Source organism: Ceratotherium simum, chromosome 28, assembly GCF_057802395.1.
Source record: "Ceratotherium simum simum isolate JZ-2026a chromosome 28, ASM5780239v1, whole genome shotgun sequence".
NCBI lineage: Eukaryota > Metazoa > Chordata > Mammalia > Perissodactyla > Rhinocerotidae > Ceratotherium > Ceratotherium simum.
Genome location: NC_141927.1, coordinates 12,963,285 through 12,981,900, shown reverse-complemented (window position 1 = coordinate 12,981,900; position 18,616 = coordinate 12,963,285). Strand labels below are relative to the sequence as shown.

Below are 18,616 nucleotides of genomic sequence, written 5' to 3'. Positions count from 1 at the left end.
ACTCAGAGTCTTAATAGCAAAGGGGTGTCTACAACCAGCTGATGGCAGGAAGGCATTGTCTGGGTAAATAGTAGCATCTCCACAAAAATTCTTTGAATGAATGACTAAATTCTCCATTTTTGTGTAGTTGGCACAGATAAGTCTTTGTTTCTTCTTACTCTATGTTTCCATACTATCCTATAATTTTTTTATTTTACTTATTTATTTATTTATTTATTTGCTGAGGGAGATTCACTCTGAGCTAACATCTGTGCCAATCTTCCTCTATTTTTTATGTGGGACACTGCCACATGATGGCCGCCAAAAAGTGGTGTACGACCGTGCCCTGGAATCAAACCTGGGCTGCCAAAGCAGAGCGTGCCAAACTTAACCACTAGGCCATGGGGCCTGCTGCTATCTTATCATTTTTTATATGGTTTATAATGTTGTATTATAATTACATGGTCATATGTCCTTGAGTTCCTCAAGGTGAGAACTATAGCTTACGTATCGTTATATTCCCATTGCCTAGAAGAATGCCTGGTACTCAGCTAGGTTTTCATTCCTCTGGAAGCATCAACATTTAAGTTATTACCTTTTATAAATGGTGCCTTAAACTAAACCATCTAAATAACAATCATTCCTTTAACACACTATCAAAGTAAAAAGGATTATATTTAGAATAGTAAATTTGTAATTATATTTAAAAATAAGCGAGCATCGAGTACGATTGTCTATCCATCTACTGTCCATGTTATAATAAGTAGATCCCCATGCACTGCTATAATTAACATGCAATATAAACTTACAGTATTCAATTTAAGCTTTCTTCTCAAATTAAATTGTTTTATAGTTTCCTGGGGAATTGCTGTCTAAAGTTTATCAGCAGGATAACTATGATTCCATACATGGAGTCTTGCATTCAACAGCAAATTTGCTGCTACAGAGGTCAACATTTTTGTCTTCTCAATACTGTAATTTCTCTCACCTAAAATATGTACAGTTCAACAATGCATATGCTAGGGCATATTTAATTTGTAATGCTAAGAGCATAATTGCTTAGCAGGTATCCTTAGTGCGAATCATGCTGACACCCACCCTTTACAATTTATGACTGCATTTATTCTGTGTCTGATTTTTCCGGAACTCAATAAAAATCATTTATGCCAAAAACTTCCTGATAGATCTATAACTTCCTCATATTTTGACCTACTTTTCCCCAAAAAGACCCAAAAGGTCCCGACCTCTATTATCAAAATCTCAATGCAAATGAAAGCTCTGATGAGATTCTAATTAAGTGAAAACCTTTCTGTAATTATACATGTTCACTATTTAATGAGATCTTTCCATAATTAGAAATTTATTTGGACACTAAGATTTCACAGGCTGTTGCTGTGGTATCCTAATTCAGACATTTTTCATTCATGAGGGGGCAAAGTTCTCTTCCCCACAAATGTATCACTGTCATGGGACATTTCTCCTTTAATTAAATGTAGTATATTCTTGAAGGATGACTTACAAAACTTATTTTCACTCTTCATCTTCTTAACACACGGCCAAAATTGGTGACCTATGAGGTATAAGAATGTAACACTTTTGGTTAAGTATAGTATTCATTGGTGGCCAAATAAATTTCTAATTATTATTTTAATAATCTTAGCTAAGTTTTACTTTAGAAAGAGCCACAAAAGGCTTTAATCTGTTGGGGGTAATAGGGACAGTGGCAAAACAAAGAAACAAGAGGAAACTACATGTAAAAATGTCTTAATTGGCTCATGATTGGACCTGGAGGTAGAGAAACAGGAAACCTGAGAAATTCAATTCACAGTGGTGATGCTTTCTCCAGAACTCTATTTTCTTTTCATTTCCTTTCTATATCTTGGATCATTTCATGTTACATCAGTTTTGTTAAATAGCTTGTCCTTGTTGCCTCTTTCTCAATACCCTAGAGAAATCAAACTCCTCCCAGACTCACGCATCCACAGGAAACCAAGTTTTGCTCACAAGTAGAAGGTTCCTCACTGTGAAACCAGATAGTAATAAAGAACTAAACTGGGTACCAGGAATAAAGCTGGCTGCATGATCTCTACCAACCAACTGGGCAGCATCTGAGGAATAGTCTTTCTATGCTCTCACAAACATATTAAGGACTGTTGTTTATTGGCCTGTCATTGTTTAAAATCAATTCTTTGCTCTCCAGCTAGGGGGATGTCAAAATTCTTTCTGTCCATTCAGAGAATCATAATGTTTCCCACTATTTAGAATAAACTTAAGCAACTTGAGTGCAATATCTGAGGAAATGAAGACACTGAGAGTGAAGACGAGAGAATAATTTGCTCCAAATCTCAAAGCTCCCAGGTCAGCAGGACCAGAAATACCTGATAACTGAGCTGCAGCTGTGTTGGGTAATCTGCGTACCATTAGGGGAAGTGTATCCCCATAAAGCATGAGCCGACCTAACGCTGGTTTGTCTTTTGTAGATGCAATCATTATACTGGTCTCCCTCAAATAAAATGTAAATAGAGAGAGATGTTTGTGCAGCTTTCTAGTAAATGTAAACTTCATAGCTTTAAGGAAACTTGAAGTCTTAATTTTTAGTCCCTCCCACCCCCCAAAATTAAGCAGTAACAAATGCCATTTGAATAATTAATATTTAAATAATGTGGTGGTTATATTAATCAAAATCATTTCAGAATTGTATATGAAACTTTAAAATAAAATAAAAAGGCTTATTCTTAATACCACACTTAAAATATTCAAGAGTCAGTAAGTAAATGAAATATGAAAAAATCTCCTTTATGCGATTTGAAGTGTCGAATAAGAAAAAATAGAGATGTTTACAATGCTTATAAACTTAAATCCCACTTGTTTATCAGGTATTTCTTTGGTATCTAGGCATTGGTGCTATAACATTTTACTTTTGATTTGCTGTGAATCTTGAGCAATTTGTTTCATGTGTATGTTTAATATTCCCAATTAGAATTTTTAAGTAATATGAGAATGAGGATGTGTGTTCTTCTTTTGTATCTCCCACAGAGCCAAGGACAGACGGATGATGGGATTAGAGAGCTCTCCCATGTTGAATGTAAGTATAGTAATTTAAAAATGTCCCCTTTCAACGCAGAAACTCAACTATGTGAAAATGTAAATGGCTTTCTAGTGAAAGCACATATTTTTCAATGCATTAGAGATTTCTTATGCTTAGAATATATGTAGATGACTTGATTATTCTAAATGCAAGTAGATACTGCCCTATATTGGAGACTGCAAAAATTTTCAAAGTAGTATATCTATTACCTATCCTAGAGTATTTAAACAGTCTATTTAAATTCCTTACCTTTCAGTTTATTTTCTTCAGTGATTATTATTTACTCCAAGAGAAAGTTCAAGTTTATGGATAATATCATTTATTTATGACAGAATAAATCTTTTAAATCTGATAAAAATTACAAGGTTATAAAGTATATTAAGTCATCTAACAGATGACTTAACTTCTACACTTTCTGACATTTTCTGCAATAACATTTTATTTTAAATGTCAACCGTACATAAATTCAATCTCGTCACAGACACTGAGGTGTTCAAAAGTTCTCAATTCTAGATGCGGGGGCGGAAATCAGGCCAGAGACAGAGAGAGAAAGAATAACTTTAGAAGCGTGTATCTGAAAATACCTTAAAAATGTTCATCCCTCCGTAAGTTAAAAAAAAAATAAGCCAACCTGAAATGCGGCAATAAATTATGCAATGCATCATAAATTTTGAATTGCGCATTGTAATTGTAGTACAATATTTCAGAACAATGTCACAGAGAAAGAAACGTCAAATACCACTTCTTCCTGTGTTTGCAATATAGTTTCTATATATTTAAAGAAAGAGGACACCACAAATGTAAATTAAAGCAATCTATTAATATTTTAGAAGTGAGATAATTCCTAAGATGTTCAAATAAGTACATTTACTTCCGATTTCATAAAGTTTAGAGGTCAAAAAATTAATTTAAGAGCTGAGTTTATATCTAGTTCTGATCTGTAACAGAACTAGAATAATCTGATGTTGTTTTTAATTACAATAAAACATTGATGATGTTTTTGAGCATAAATGTTAACTATGAGCTATTTTAACTTAACTTTAATTTTCAATATTGTCTACATAAAATGATTTTTCTTCAAGATTTTTTTGTCTTAAAAATGTAAATGATTGAAAAAATAGCACTAACAATAGCTGGTGATATTACATATTTATTTGTGAGATTACTTCTTGTCAATGTGTGCAGTTTCTCATACTCACATTCATTACCTTTTACATGAATTGCTAGAATAGATCTGTATTTCTATTCTCTTGTTTCCCTGCTGGGGGCAATGTCCCTCCATTACTATTTAGGAAATGACTAGAAACTACTCATAGAGAAACAGAATGTTCTTCCAAGCAACAGTCTCAGTCACTAAAGTAAAATGGGGGCAGGACGCCAAATATATGTCCTAATAAAACATTTTAACAATTGCAAACGTGCAAAGATTTATAGCTTATTTCCACAAACTGCATAGCAAATTTTTAAGAAATGATGCAATAATGAATAGAAATGAATTCTTTTTTCCCACCTGCACAATAATTTTATATAGAAAGTGTTTATTACTAAAATCTTTAGAGCCTCCTAAACTAGCTATACATTTTCTTCTTTATACTTCTTATATAAATACTTATAGGTTGAAGGGATGGAAGACAAGAAATGAATAACAAGTTGGAAAGAATACTCTTATTTAGCTATAAAGAAAATTATGACAACTTACGTAGTCACACTTATTTCACAAATTGAAATCAGTATTTTATGTTTAAATTCAAGTATATTCCTTTAAAATCCATTCTGCAATGCTTATAATTATTCAAGAACAACGTATAGTGATAAAAGTGCAATCTAATTTTTTAAAAAAATCTATTCTAAGAAAATTAGGAAGCATCATCAAGAAATGCATTTTTATTTGATATAAATAAACTATTTTAACATTGCTTGCATTTAATTTTGTATACAGAAACAACCATCAACGTTTTATTGTAAAATCATTAAACATACACACACATACACACAATTAAACAGAGCAAAGTGATAGAACATCGTGCTTTACAATTTTCAAAACCTCAATTAACCAGAATTCAAATAGCAAGACCAATGTTATTTTCCCTTTATCCATTTCATCCTCCCTGACAATCTTGGGCTAGGGTTCTCTCTCTCCTTTTTGATCCACTAAACCACCTATTTCTGGAATTATTCATATATGCAATTATAATCCATATTGTATTTCCTTTCATTCTGTTCACATTTGGCATTTATACACAGGCACTCCTTAAATACAACAGTTGTGATATATTTATTTATCTTATTTTTATCCCAGGATTTCTCCAATGCTTGCAGATATGACAGTAGATGTATAACACATTTTAAAATATTTTTCTACCAATAAGATATGAAACAAGGTAAGAACAAATCTGATCATATTCTCATTAAATTTTAGGTCAGCATGCATTTCATTTAACAAAAATGAATGCACACTCCAAAAGATTAGTGATTTCTTTTACATGCATTGAAAACTTGATATCACCACTTAGATTTTCTTAGTACTTGGACAGTTTCTGGTTAGGAGTAGGAAATGACTATAAGACAGTACTCTTCCAGACATGGAAATAAGGAAAATTAGGTTATCTTCTTAGAATCAAATAACATACACACACACACACACACACACACGCAGGCTAGATCATAAATTTGCTAAATATAATTTAAGATGGAATGAATAACAGGAAAGAATTAGAACTGAGAATAAGAAAATCTCTATTACTACTAATAATGATAACAATAACAATGAGGAATGTGTTTGTACATTTATCCTCATGACACAGAAAAAAAGCAAGAATCAAAGTGGTTGCCTCTGAAGTTCTCTGGCTGTAGTATCTATCAAACACTTTATGATGGAGATTACAGTTGCCTAATGTGGCTAGTTTAGATTGTTTCCCCAAGAAGTTAGATTATTGGCTAAAAGGGAGGAATTTCTCAGTCAAAGGCGAGCTATTCAGTTAATGGAATATGAGGAAACACAGTCCTACTTCTGGAACCTCCAAACAAACATTCAAGATCTGAATGCAAGAGCATGTGAGGAATACTGTCTCAATGTCCATCCAAGAATTGTCTAGGGAAATATCTGTCCTAGCAAAGGAACTTGAGCACTTAGCTCACCGCGACAAGTATATTGCATTCTGGAAATGAAAATGGAGTTATTAAATATTTGGATCATCCAATTAGCTCTCCTTGCTTCAATACCATGCTGAATAAGGAACTATCTGATTAAAAAAAAAAAAAATGTTTTGCCATGTCAGTTGGCCTACAGGGAAAATATGCATTTTTCATACAGATAAGAGCATTCTGGTATGTATGACAGTGGTCAATTAAAATCAATAATTTATTATGTCAGTTTATATATCAATCTCTTATAAGCTTTAGGTAATAACAGTTCAGCTTTTAGTGATGAGATCTATCTCACTGTGTAGACATAATTAAGATTTTCAGCCTCTGAAACTGAGAGAGAGAACCTTTGGTAAAATAAACATTCAATTTGGCAACCAATCAACAGTCATTTACCAAAGACAAGAGCTGTAATTTATTGCTTTTTATTTTATGTATGTATGTATGTAAATACTTATAAATAGTGTCATTAATAAAGCCTAGCAATGGTATCCAGATTTATTTAATCCTGGAGATAAGGATGGACGGTATCTATAACTGATTGTTCTCTAGTTCAAACCTAATTGTTTATTTCCAGTTTACTATAAGAGTTCTTCTCTTGAACATTCCATCAGTGGCTCTATTTTAACGTTTGACAGAAACCAAAATGTTCCATTTGAAGCCTGGCACTCTCTATAATTGTTAATTTTATGATCGTCTTTCTAATTGCTCAGGCTTAAACTCAGAGTCATCTTTTAGCCCTTTCCTCAAAAGATCACAAGTTTGGGAGACAGACAGCACTGGGTTCTGTGAGTAGAGGCAATTTATTTCATATCTCTCAGCCTCCATTTTTTTGTGTATAAAGTGGGGATAATGATTCAATACTTACAGTCTGGCTGTAAGGGAAAAAAATGTAACAATGCCTGCATAAAGCTGAGCAGAGTTCTGGCTCAAAAGGAAAGCTCAATAAATGCTTGGTCGCAGAAATTGGGGTACATTATAATACTGATGTAACTGGGAAGCGATGTGTGCCATACTTATGCCAGAAAGATAGCTGGGTTTTTTCTTTCTCAGAACACAAAATCGTGACGTTTTTGTGGAATGGTGCCTTGTGAGCATTAGGCAAGAGGATTCTGAGTGTGGGAGTCATATTAAGTTAGGCATCAGTCTTGCAGACGCTGCAAACATTGGCTGGATATTTCTCTCTATGTACAATGGAATAAGAATCAAACTGTCATCATTTTTACAGAAAAATTTCCACATATAAAACAATGTGGAACTTTGCATATGGTACGTAGATTCCAAGCTGGCAACTCCAAGGCTGTTTTAGACATATCGAAACAGTCTCATAACGTGTTCAAGCTGAATGGGATCTTAGATGTCATCCAAATTTCTTCTTTCACAGTTGTGGCTAATGAGAATTCGAGTAGTTAGGCTCCGTTTGCAAGGTCACCCTGTTAGTTAATGACAATGCGAAAGCTGGAACTCATTCTCTTCCCTCCGACGTCTATGGTTTTTCCCTTGACTGCACCACCATTTTCTAAACTTGACTTTGAAGGTCAGTGACCATGTTTCTTACATCTCTCCCTAGTAAATTTTACTCTAGGTTCATTGGCATTTTCTTAACTCTAAATGTAATGTAATAATATTATATATCTTTAAGATACAAAATACCGAACATGGAATTCTTATAAGGAACATGTTCAAGTAATAACTTTCACATCCTCATGGTCTGTTTTCTTCACCTGTAACAAAACACAACTCTCTCTTTTTTTTAAACTCAGGCCTACTTAGTAAAGTGTTGATTATATATTTTTAGTATTGATTTGATTTGTATGAAACATACATCATGTAATGCTGTATATAATATATTTTAATGATTAGTTATTTAGAGAGTAGTATTTGAGTGGGTAGTCAAATCTGATAATAAAACAAAGATTTCTCTTCATGTTATCTTCCCTTATACCAGTACTAAAATTATAATGACAACATTAGAAATTTGCATGTGTTTGAGGATTTTTCCTTTCCACATAGGAAACAACAGTGTTGAACTGAATATAAAATTAAAGAAAGTGATTTTTACTAGGAAAAGAATGGCATGTGAACCAGAAAAAACTAGATTAATATAAATATCATTCACAATTTCTTCCCGGCCTTGTATATTTATTGCTTATTTGCTTAAACACAGGTTAATGCCTTTATATCTTCTGTATTGAGGCAATTTTGTACTCCTTAGTTCTTGACATTAAGACAAATATTTTGATCAACCATTTTGATTTGTAGTAAATAGAATCATCTCGATATTTTTTTTTTAACACAAATTGCAGTATCATCTAATCTATCAGAGAACTTGAGATTAAATAAGCTTTCATGACATACAGCAGACACATTAATTTTCCACATGAGGAAGCTGAGACCCAGAGGGTTAAGTTAATCAGTGGCAGAGTTAGGAGTAGAATTTAGGTCTACTGACAAGTGTGGCACTCTTTGACTATTCCATGATAACTGTATATGTAGGTTTTTTTTGTTTTATAATTTTATTTATTTTTTCTCCCCAAAGCCCCAGTAGATAGTTGTATGTCATAGCTGCACTTCCTTCTAGTTGCTGTATGTGGGACGCGACCTCAGCGTGGCCGGAGAAGCGGTGCATTGGTGTGCGCCCGGGATCCGAACCCAGGCCGCCAGCAGCGCTGCGCGCGCACTTAACCGCTAAGCCACGGGGCCGGCCCTGTGTATATAGTTTTAACCTCTATATTTACTGCTACAAAGGTTTTATTCATTATTTGATTTCCTTACTTCTTTTTATTCAACCTACATCACTTTTATGAGGAAACCTTCGATGTGAAAAAAAAAAACCACAAAACTCTTAAACAAACAAAACAAACTCTAAAAATAGCAATCACAATACAACTCATGCTGATTTGAAAAGAGGAACTCAAAATAATGTTTGTTCATCAGGTTTAACTATTAACAGCTCCTTAAGTATATCTCCATGATTTTGTTTATTCTGTCTTCTTTACTTGGAAAGCTTCTCTCCAGTATGTATTCCATTTCTCCCTATTCTTTGAGACTAAGATCAAATATTACCTTCTCAATTAAGCTTACCTTGATTCTGTAGTAAGAAACTATTGCTTCTAAATTTTTACAGCACATTTTTCCTTATGTCCATGTGCCCACCACACACTGTATGGCATTTTAGTTGAATAAATATGACTTTTCCCCTGCAACCGAATTTTGTTTTGTTTTGTTTTGTTTTTTGTTTTTTTGTGAGGAAGATCAGCCCTGAGCTAACATCCATGCCAATCCTCCTCTTTTTGCTGAGGAAGACCTGCCCTAAGCTAACATCTATTGCCAATCTTCCTCCTTCCCCCTCCCTCCCTTTCTTTCCAAAGCCCCAGTAGATAGTTGTATGTCATAGTTGCACATCCTTCTAGTTGCTGTATGTGGGACGCGGCCTCAGCAGGGCCGGAGAAGCGGTGCATCGGTGCGCGCCTGGGATCCGAACCTGGGCTGCCAGCAGCGGAGCGCGCGCACTTAACCGCTAAGCCACGGGGCCTCAACTGAATTTTAAACTTACTGAGAGCAGGAATTAAGTCCGATATTCCCCCTCCCGGCCATCCAATACTCAGAGAAACATTTTCTGAAAGAAAGAGGCAGCTCTTATGTTTGAAGGGGGGAAAAGAACCCCGTCTGGTGAATATAAGTATAACAGATTTGTTTCAGCCAACTTATAAAAAATCATTACGGTAAATTGGTACATCCTTCTAAGGTTTCAGTGAGATAAGTAATCTAAACTATTCCTTCAAAAATTATAAAGCCTTTAAATCCCATACTCAAACATACTTTAATTGCTAAAAGATAAAATGCACCCGGAAAAAAGGCTGAAAGTTCAGACCAGCAGGAGGCGTGATAAGGAACTCACTCCAATGAGAAAGATAATGATAACATTTTTTTTCTAGATTTTGAGGCAGGAGGAAAAATACTGTTAGGCTGGCAGTGCAATCAGTCAAAGGTTTTAAAGATATGTCGCTAGGACCGCCACTGCCCTGCCCATACCCCTCAGAAGTCACCCTTACATGGTGACGAGAGGCATTGTGAACACCTGTGACGCGGCGCCGGGTCGTATTTTTTTCTGGCTGCGGGAGCACAGGCGGCCCTGCCAGAATGTGAATGCGCTGGATGCAGCCCTCAACCAGCGACAGATGCGGCGCCGGTGGATAAATATTCCAGTGGTTTTGGCTTGTTTAGGATAAATCTCTGAACTGTGTTCTACCTCCTGGAATTCCCCATCCAGTCAGACTCCAGTGACCCACAATGACAACTCGCTTAATAACACACCTTCTGCCTCCTTCTCTTCCCTATCTTACTTCCTCACTCCTACACTGTGAATTCCTGGGGTCCCAGATCCCCTCCCAAATAGACTACTTCCACTCAAATTCTCATCTCAGGGTCTTTTTTGAGGAAAAAAGAAAAAACAAACGGAGACAGTATCTTTTGATTATGATGTATTTCAGATAAAAATTTTCCAGTCATTTCTATTTAAAATGTTGACACAAAAAATCTCTTTTTAGTCTTGGGTGTCTTCTTTATATTTGCAGTCCATAAAATCCCTCATGGCCTCACGTTTCAAATCCAAGCTGGAGCCCAAAGTCAACTCTTATCATATTTACAGGTGACCCCACAGAATGTGTTTCTCACGTGGCCTTCCAATTACAGGTATTGGGAACTCGAAATCCTGGCAATGTTGTGGTTCAAACCAGAAATTTGACAAGATGAAATACAATGCATAATCTATACTAATACTAAAAAATGTGATCATGAAGAGAAAGTTATTGACCTTGCTGATCTAGATATTGAAATTGCTTTTTTAAGAATATCAAAAATCTGAGTTGGAAAAACTTTTAAAAATGATATAATGCCACATTTTAGGTAAGTTTCTTCCGCTGATTAAAAGAAAAGTTTACCATACAACTGCAAATTGTAGTTAGCTTATCAGACAAGTGCAAATAATGTTTTGGTGTATAATTTTTAAAATTTTATAAATATGCTACTTAAATATTGGCTCTTCAGTTGAAAAAATAACTGCATGTCCCATAACTGCACCAATACAGTAAATTATTTTCATTTGTTGACAACAGATGCTCATAATTTCCCATTCATTTCATTCATTTATCCAAAAACATGAGCTCAGTACCTAATATCTCTGGTATTCTATTTATGGGGAAAACAAGATCGGCCTGTGTTATTTAGTGTTTTACAATCTAGTGGGTTTTTAATTGAACTTCTTATAACACTTAAATGCTGAGTAAATATAAATGTCAAATTTTACTTTAGTTATCTAAGAGATTTTATGGGGAAAAAATGTATGAAACTCGAATAAATATAGCTTTTAGGTAAAAATATGAAATCTTATTGAGATAGTTGTTCATAGATTTATAAAAGATCTTGCCATCAGGAACAGAATTATAACAGAAGTCTTTTATACTTTGGGTATTTACTAAGAGAATAACAGACCTTTATTTTTATTTTGTCCTAAAACATTAATTGCAACAGATTTATGAATGACCTAATTCTGTATTGTTTTAGCAATAAAAACTTTATTACAACACTTGTTATGAGAAATGTGACATAAAATTTTAAAAAGCAATTCTCAAATATTGTGTTTATTGTCTAAGCCTTGAAAGGTATTTTTTTTTCATGATTAGCACGCCTATGTAATTTTAAGCACTGCTCTGGTTTATGTTAAATTGTATGTTTAATAATTTAGGTAAGCATGAAAGCCAAGATAAGAATTCAGATAAAATATCTATTCCCTCTACTCCCCTCAAAGATCCATGAATCTATTAAAATAAATGTTTATACTCTTCACCATCCCAAGGTCCACTTACTGAATGTTAAACCACTAAACTTATAATCTATAGGGCTTCAGGTCTTCAGAAATGGTAGTTGCTTTCTTCATTTAAACTCACTAAAGATAGGAAATAATGTCATTGCTTTCTTATTGGTAATTCTTAAGCTTAACAAAATATAAGGTGACCTACATTAAGAAATACTAAAATCCCACCTGCCACTACACTATCCTGGGGAAGAAAAGTAGCATGAAATACAATGCCTGAACTTTAAATAATTCAATAAACTCATCTGATCAATTTTATCGGGAAAAATTGAAACATAGTTTAACGGAAATCTTGATTTTTTTTAATTCTTAAGTATTTGAACATTTATATTAATATATAATGTCTTTTAAGTATTACAAAACTCTAAGTAGGTTCTAAATAGATACAAATAATGCCAAAATATAAATGAAGTTAACAAAATACAATTTCTCTAAGTGTAGAAATACTGTTTATTTTCTTTATTTCTCCAGAGTATTCCCGGAGTTGGCCATTGTACGTGCCACTCAATCAATGTCAGTTAAGAGAACTTCTATGTAAGAGCAAGTAGCTAATGGAAAGAGAATCAACTCGTAATGGGAAACAGTATGTAAAACGCTCCATAAATAAAAATATTTCATCAATTTGAAGCTTTATCCAATAAGAAGCATGCGTGTCACTCTTGATATGACAGAGTCATAAAATAAATGTGGTTTTACTGTATCTACTCATAAAAGACTGTAGGTAACGTTTATAATCATTTTTTTCATAAACTTAATATACTTTATGCTTTACTCATTTACAGGAGGTCTGGGTTTCTGATTTATATACCTAGATGTCTCCTGTTTATGTTTTTAGATCTTTGCCCTATGTTGACTTGGTAGCACAAAAGACAAAGGAACTGCAGAAAAAAGATTTAAGTCAACTACTTTTCTTTGTACAGGAGGGATGTGGCAAGGAACACCAAAGGAGAAAAAAGGATTGACTGATGTCTGCTATTACTCTATGCGACTCACTACACCCATCTTACATTTATACCTTTACAGCTGGCAAAACACTTTCTATAAACCATCTCAGCTTCCTCACTACTGGGTGTGATAGATATAGATGTTTTTCCAGACAAAAAAATGGACACCAAGAGAATTAGCGTCTTGCTGACTTTTTTCATAAAGCCAGTAAGTGGAGGAGACAAGACTCTGAATTCACTTTTCCCCATGGGATGGCACACGCAGCTTCTCAATAAAGTGGGCATATATTTAGCAATACACATTTGTGTTTGAGCATATGTGTGTGCACATGTACGTCTGTAAATCAATTACTTTATTATTGGACAAGGCTGGTATCTCTAAGTCCCATAGGGGTGGAGGGTACCACAAGTTAAGGAAGGAGGTTGAGATGAAAAAATCCTGACTACTGAAGAAGAGCTAAGCGGAAAAGAACAATCCTTCTCTACGTCCTTTTTGTACACTGATCTCATTTCTGAGCTTCAATTTATAGGAAGACTGATGAGTTTCAAATCTGTACCAATAGATTGGATGCAATCTTCAGTTCTCTATTTCCAAGTGTTACAAGTTATTTCCATAATGATGCTTTCTGCTATCACTTCACAACATTTTTGAAATATCATCCATCTGTTTTCTTCTCTGTCCCCAAGTGGACTTTACTTCCACTTATCTACTTCCTCTGATTACTTCATTATGCAATCATCCAAGTTTGATATTTAAGCTATGAAACATTCCTTTGAAACTCTGACAAATTCATCCTTTTCTTTTCTTTTTTTTTGTGAGGACATCAGCCCTGTGCTAACATCTGCCAATCCTCCTGTTTTTTTTGCCGAGGAAGACTGGCCCTGGGCTAACATCCGTGCCCATGTTCCTCCACTTCACATGGGACGCCGCCACAGCATGGCTTGACAAGCAGTGCGTCCATGCGCACCCGGGATCCGAACCAGCGAACCCCGGGCTGCCACAGCGCAGCGCACGCACTTAACCGCTTGCGCCACCCGGCCGGCCCCAATTCATCCTTTTCTCCCCATTTTCTTTTCTATTGCCTTAGATTCGCTCCTGAGTGCACAAATTTCTATTCTTTTGCCTTCTCTAGTCTCTTCTTCATCTAATCCATTTTAAAGGACATATAGATTTTACAAAAATGATTTTCATTGTCTTCTCTTCTTCCTCTCTTTTTTCCCTCCAGCTCCTCATCTGCCTCCTCCTTTTTCATCTTCTTCTTCTTCTTCCCTGTCTTCCTCCTCTCTAAAGTCATCATCATCATCATTTTCATCACCCTCATCAATATTCATTGACCTTGTAGTGAATGCTGAATTCTCCACAAAAAATTTTGCTTGCAAAATCTCATTTAAATCTCACAACTATTATGTAGGTCAAAATTGATATCACCATTGTACAAAAAAAGCCCAGATATTGAGATTAATAGTGCACTCATTTTTACATAGACAAATACAGAAAATGTGATTCCACTGAGTGGTCATAGCATCTTGTTTCATCATTGCTGCCCAACAAAACCTTGTAAAAATGTCTTATACAGAAAATAAAACTTTCTTCATAGAAAAATGTCCTTCAAAGGCCTATTAAGTTCCTTTTCTTCCAGAGAGTTATTTGAGTTCTTGTTCTTGGTGATATACTTCTACCTATTTTGCAAATCCTTTCTCATAAGTAGGTGGACCCCCTATAGAGTAGAGACTATTATCTAAACTGCCATATACCCTTTGGTGCCAAGAGGAGGGCTTTCTCATAGCCCAATACTCACAGGTTGGGTAGACCAGTAGACTTCATACAATTCCCAAATACAATCACCACACAACAACTAGTTTAATAATAATGATCCTTTTCATCATAGTCTTTCTCCATAGTTTTTCCATCACCTGGAAGGAATTTTTTGTTTCTTTACTGCCAGTATATGTCAACAATTTCTCTTATGTGCTGACTAAAAATTCTCCCCTCAAGAAACCTTTTCCTTGATAAAGTTACTTTATATCAATATATTCTTTTTTCTGTGTTCAAAATTATGTTACGTTTCATACTTTTTTCCCTTTAATCTCTATTTATCCCTCATCAACAATACTGCAAATTTTTTAAGACAGGGGGCATACTTTATTTCTCTTGAAAACTATTAATTTTTTATGCATTCTTTGTGTTTACCAGATTCTTTATGAAAAATAAAGTATATCTCTACCTCTATTTTTAGCTATAGCAGAAGAATGAATAATACAGAGCACTGAAAAGTGTAAATTTCATTGGGCATGAGAAATTTGAATCTCTTCACAAAGAATGTGAAATATTGTATGTCCTTCTTTCCTATAATATGCTTAGATTTATTGGTTGTATTTTTTTCTCTTTACTATTGTAAACTTCAGTTGAGAATCTACTACACATTCCTCCCTTAGCAGTGGTTTCATTTTCTGTGGTTTCATTACCTATGGTCAACTGCAATCTGAAAATATTAAGTGGAAAATTCCAGAAATAAACAATTCATAAGTTTTAAATTGTGCACGGTTCTGAGTAGCATGATGAAATCTCGGGCCATCCCACTCTCTCCTGCCCAGGATGTGACTCATCCCTTTGCCCAGCGCATCTACACAGTATCCACTAACTGCCTGTCATTTACTTAGTAGTGATCCTGGTTACCAGATTGATTGTTGTGGTATCATAATGTCTGTGTTCAAGCAACCCTTATTTTCCTTAATACTATCCCCAAAGCACAAGAGTAGTGATGCTGGCAATTTGGATATGCCAAAGAGAAGCTAAAAGTTCTTCCTTCAAGTGAAAAGATGCAAGTTCTCGACTTAATAAGGAAAGAAAAAAAATCATAGCTGAGGTTGCTAATATCTACAGTAACTTTTATTATAGTATATTATTATAATTGTTCTATTTTATTATTAGTTATTGTTGTTAATCTCTTACTATGCCTAATATATAAATTAAACTTTATCATAGGTATGTATGTATAGGAAAAAAACATGGTATATATAGAGTTCTATACCATCCGCAGTTTCAGGCATCCATTGGGGGTCTTGGAACATATCCCCCGCAGATAAGGTGGGACTACTGTATATGCAAAGAGCAGTGTTTTTCTGCAGAATAGCAAAAAAAAAAAAGAAAAAGATAAATAAGCCAAGGCCCAGAACTTATCCTGAAGGAGTGCTCTCTTGCAGAATAAAACCAGCACATGGATTGGTAGAAACACAGCAGAAAAACCATGAGTGCCAAAAAGGATGTTAGGATTCTTAGCAAGTTGCATGTCTTATGGGAGTAACAAAGCACATGAAGAAGGTTGCATGAAGCAGGTACAATTTTTGTGGGGCCTAGAAAGATTTATAAAGTCATATCAATTCTGATAATGCATTTTAAAATAGATTTAAAAAGTCAAACATTAATTTTTTTCAATCTGAATTTAGATTTTTTTTTTGCTGAGGAAGATTAGCCCTGAGCTAACGTCTGTTGCCAATCCTCCTTTTTTTTTACTTAAAGAAGATTAGTCTTGAGGTAACACCTGTGCCAATCTTCCTCCACTTTATATGTTGGTTGCCACCACAGCATGGTTGACGAGTGGTGTAGGTCCATGCCTGGGATCTGAACCTGTGAACCTAGGCCACTGAAGTGGAGCATGCCAAACTTAACCACTACACCACGGGGCCAGCACCCCTAAATTTGGATTTTGATAGCCATAAAACTTTTGTCTAGGGTTTTTAACAATTCTGTATATATTTAATCTCTTTTTTAATAATATGTTTTGTATTGTTCTAGAATTGTTTCATATGTGTAACAGACATATGATAAATAAGTTTTTAAGTATCCCATGGGCAAGATCCACACCATACATTCTTTTTTGTCCCTCATAATACCAAGTAGAACGCTAAGCACATAAGCATTTTTTCTCAAAAGTGGGATTCACACACCACCTGCATCAGAACTGTCTAATGTACTGTTCAACATTTAGGCTACCAAGCCTCATTCTAGAGTACTTGAATCAGAAGGAATTAGAATTTCTAATAAGAACTCCAAGTGATTCCCAGAGAACATTAAGGCTTAACAGCCACTAATACAAAGTGTGCTGAGTACATACATTGATTCATGCAACACAATGCTATTGCTTGAACTTTCCAAGCCATTGTCCTGACAATCTAACTGGCATCAGTTTCAAACTGAGCATTTGCAAGAGCGTTTCTATTCTGAAGGATTTGCAGAGTTATGCCTCAAAATTGAAGAAGACTGGCCAAAGATAACCACAGAGGAGACACACTCTTGAGTGAGTGGAGCTGACTGCATGAGCTCATTGGTATTGTCTAGAAGACAGAGAAAAGTCTAAATCTCTACCAGGAAGGCTGTACTCAGCCCCAGTCCAGATCTCCTTCATCAAATTTGCATGCCCACAGGTCAGAAAAGTGGATAGAAAACAATTCCAAGACCTCAAAGAGGAACTAGAGTTAGAAAACAAACCGTTCTTTAAAAATAAGTCTCGGTGAAAAATACACTTACAAAATATTATATCAAATGGAAGGTCTTGATCAAGTTGCCCTTATTAAGCATAAGCAAGAAATGGCATGACAGATATAGCACAATATTACAAACAACAGAGGAAGTGGCAGGGTTGGAAGAAATAAAGGGAAGAAGAAGAGAGAAGAGAGAAGGAGAACAGAAGAGACCAATAAAATAGGCAAAAGAATGACCTATGCTGGAATTAAAAGCAATCCAAAGAGCAGAAATAAGTTATCCAGGTGAGCTTCAAGCTCTGGAAGAGTTTAATAGGAATATAAATTTAATAAGACGTGTTAAAGGATAAGAAGACAAAACGACAGAAGATGGAAAGGAAGATTGCAAAGCCCAGGTAAAAACCAAACCAAAATGTTGATGTATCTAAATCGATTAAAATGGTAGACCTCACTGAAACTATCTCAGAAGCTTTAAAAACACCAGTGTCTTGGTTACCTCAGTATCTGTTAATTTAATAGTTCTGGAGAGCAGACTGGGTCTTGAGAGTTTTAAAATCTTTACAGGTGATTCTAATGTGCAGCCAGGATTGAGAACCACTGAATTAGAAACACCAAAAATATGACAGAGATAGATGGAAACTCAAATAATGGAAAGAAGAGCTTAAAATTCAAGTAAATGAAGAGGAAAGCCAGACAATTAGAACAACCAGAAAATATATAATAGACGACAGAGAGGCTCTAACCTAAGGATAACTGGTGTCCTTGAAGTAGAGACCCTAAAAGAGGGAAGAAAACGGTCATCAAAAGTATAGTAAATGAACATATTCATGAAATCAAGAAAAAAGTAAATCTGAAGATCAAAAATTATACATTACACCAGGAAAATTTTATATTGAACAATTGGCATCAAGAAATCTATGAAGTAAATTATTCAACTTTAAGGATTAGCAAGTAAATGCATTTTAGGCATTCCTGCAGAGAAAACAAGACTCACAAAGAGTAGAGTGGAAGGTGGGGGAGAAGAATCAGGCTAACATCAGAGTTCCACACAGCATTTCAGTTGGAAAGTATGATGTAATAATATTATAACCAACCAAAATTAGC

At 34.9% G+C, this 18,616-nt stretch overlaps 1 long non-coding RNA gene across 2 annotated transcripts in view; it reads right to left on the bottom strand.

The window, feature by feature from the left end:
- The window catches only part of LOC147913322 (uncharacterized), a 127,053-nt gene that overhangs the window by 27,273 nt on the left and 81,164 nt on the right, over positions 1-18,616 (bottom strand). Inside the window, exon 3 of one of the 2 annotated variants that reach the window (XR_015548870.1) lies at positions 654-1,549. The exons of the other annotated variant lie outside the window; for it this stretch is intronic. This is a non-coding gene — a long non-coding RNA (uncharacterized LOC147913322). Of the gene's footprint in view, positions 1-653; positions 1,550-18,616 lie in introns of those variants that run through there. 2 annotated transcript variants of the gene reach the window in all.